The following is a 2,808-nucleotide window of genomic DNA, read 5'->3' as shown; positions in this document are numbered from 1 at the left end:
AAAATATGGTCTATTTTAGAGAAGGATCCATGTGCTGCTGAGAAGAAAGGGTATTCGTTCTTTGTTGAATGGTATATTCTATATATGTCCATTAAGTCTAAATTATTGATTGTGTTATTGAGATCTATGTTTTATTTTGTTCAATTTTTGTTTGGAAGATCTGTCCAGTGGTGAGAGAGGTGTGTTCAAGTCAACTAGTATTATTGTGTTGTGGTCTGTTTGATTCCTGGAATTGAGAAGGATTTGTTTAACATACATGGATGAGCCACTGTTTGGGGCATAGATATTTATGATTGTTATGTCTTGCTGATTTATGCTTCCCTTAAGCAGTATGAAATGTCCTTCTTTATCCCTTCTAACTTTGGCTTGAAGTTCACATTATCTGATATGAGGATGGATACTCCAGCTTTTTTGCTGTGTCCATGTGCATGGTATGTTTTTTCCCATCCTTTCACCTTTAGTCTGTGGGTATCTCTTTCTACGAGGTGAGTCTCTTGCAGGCAGCATATTGTTGGATCTTTCTTTTTAATCCAATCTGCCAGTCTATGTCTTTTGATTGATGAGTTCAGGCCATTAACATTCAGGGTTATTATTTTGATATGATTTGTATTCCCAGTCATTTGGCTCATTTTTGTTTTTTGACACGACTTGGTTTCTCCTTTATTTGGCTATTCCTTTAGGGTAGTTCCTCCCCTTGCTGATTTACGTCATTGTATTTCAGCGCCCAGAGGACATGCAGGAGAGAGAATGAGCTAGAGGGATGTGCTGGTGCACCTGTTTGCTGGGAATGTGGCAGCACAGTGGGAGCTATTCTGACATGTCCGCTGGAAGTTGTGGAAACGCAGCTGCAGTGGTCTTCTGTGATGCTCTGTGTCTCTAAAGTTCAGCTGAGCACCATGACTGGAGCCAGTGTCAACAGCGTTGTGTCCCCAGGACCTCTCCATTGCCTGAATGTAATCTTGGAAAAAGAAGGGTCTCGCTCCTTGTTTAGAGGATTAGGCCCCAATTTAGTGGGGGTGGCCCCTTCCAGAGCAATATACTTTTCTGCTTATTCAAACTCCAAGGAAAAGTTGAATGGCATGTTTGATTCCGATTCTACCCAGGTACACATGATTTCAGCTGCAGTGGCAGGCATTTACTGTACATTTCTCCCAAGAAAAGAGTGAGATCGTGTCATCTCATGCTCCCCATCTGCAGGTCACTTCCTGTAGTAATATGGACTAGCTTAAATCTCATTTTACTGCAATCACTGCAACCAACCCCATTTGGCTTATAAAAACTCCGTTACAGCTTGATGCAAGGAACCGCGGGGAAAAGTGAATGGGTGCTTTTGATGTGTTGGTAAAGCATATCGGACAGATGGACTTAGAGGATTTTATAGGGGCAAGTCTGCTTCATTTGCTGGCATGTCAGAGACTGTTATCCATTTTGTTATTTATGAAAGTATAAAGCAAAACCTACTGGAATGTAAAACTACTGTGATGGAAAATGGTGATGAGTCGGTGAAAGAAGCATCAGATTTTGTGGGAATGAGGCTGGCTGCTGCCACCTTGAAAACTTGTGCCACAACCATAGCTTATCCACATGAAGTTGTAAGAACAAGATTACATGAAGAGGGAACAAAGTACAGATCTTTTTTTTGGACACTGTCTTTGCTTGTTCAGGAAGAAGGTTGTGGATCTCTGTACCATGGTCTAACAACCCATCTGGTGAGACAGATCCCAAACACAGTCATTATGATGGCCCCCTATGAATTGGTGGTCTACCTACTCAATGGATAACAGCAAAGGCTGCCGCACCAGAGAAAAGGAAGACCAAAAAGATAACACAGACCATGGAATAGCGAGGCCAGCGTGACAGACAGAAGGAACATAGTTGGGAACATGGAACTATGCCCAAGTAGAAGTGTGGTTTTAGGAGTTAAGGTGTATCCATGCCACATCACTTAGAGTCTCTGTAATGGGAAACATCCTCAGTCACCTTAAAGGAAATACCTTTAGAAGCACTCCTTAAAATTTCCATTTTCTCTACCATGTCCACAAGATACAGTTGTGTTTTGTTGATTAATGGCATTCGGAATATAGCGTTATTGTTCCAGGAGCATTTTTTCAATCTTACAAAGTAATCCCTAATTATATACTGTATAACTATCGAAATATTGTATTTGACAGTCATAAATTTCTAACTTGTAGCATTTAATTCCTATAATACTAAAATAATAGTAGGTAGATCCTGAGTATGTTCCCATTTTCCTGAAAGGACCTGGCACAGTATTTTAAATTCAACTCTTTGGCATCAGTAGTTAACTGTTATTGACAGTCAATGAAATTGTATCTAAATATCTTGTGTACTTCTAACATTAAGATGTTTTGGTTTCCACAACTAACAGGTGCTTGACATTGAGCATAATATGGACTTTATATTGTTAGCATATCAAACTCATAATAGTTTGGCGAAATAAACTAGTAAAACATTAAAAAAATAGATTAAATATTTTGTCTTCAGTGTCTGAGGTTCTGTCTTGTAGGTGTTCTATCCTATTGGTTATGCTTTCTATGGAGTTTTTAATTTGGTTTATTGTTTCCTTCATTTCAAGGATTTCTGTTTGTTTGTTTTTTTCAGTATCTCTACCTCTTTATTGAAATGATCTTTTGCTTCCCGCATTTGCTCTTTTAACTATTGACTGGTGCGATCATTCAAAGCCTGCATTTTCTCTTTCATCTCATCGTTTGCTTCTCTGATCATTCTGAACTCCCTTTCTGACATTTCTTCTGCCATGCTGCCATTGGGTTTTATTGATGTAGCATC

The 2,808-nt window shown here is 39.2% G+C and overlaps 1 pseudogene; it reads left to right on the top strand.

Moving 5' to 3' along the window:
- Positions 1-747: 747 nt before the first annotated feature.
- On the top strand, positions 748-1,781 carry LOC124988038 (solute carrier family 25 member 36-like; annotated as a pseudogene).
- Positions 1,782-2,808: the final 1,027 nt, after the last annotated feature.

The sequence above is a fragment of the Sciurus carolinensis genome, chromosome 7 (assembly GCF_902686445.1).
Source record: "Sciurus carolinensis chromosome 7, mSciCar1.2, whole genome shotgun sequence".
NCBI classification, from domain to species: Eukaryota; Metazoa; Chordata; class Mammalia; order Rodentia; family Sciuridae; genus Sciurus; species Sciurus carolinensis.
The sequence above is the reverse complement of the archived record's forward strand: the minus strand, read 5'-3'. Positions and strand labels throughout refer to the sequence as shown.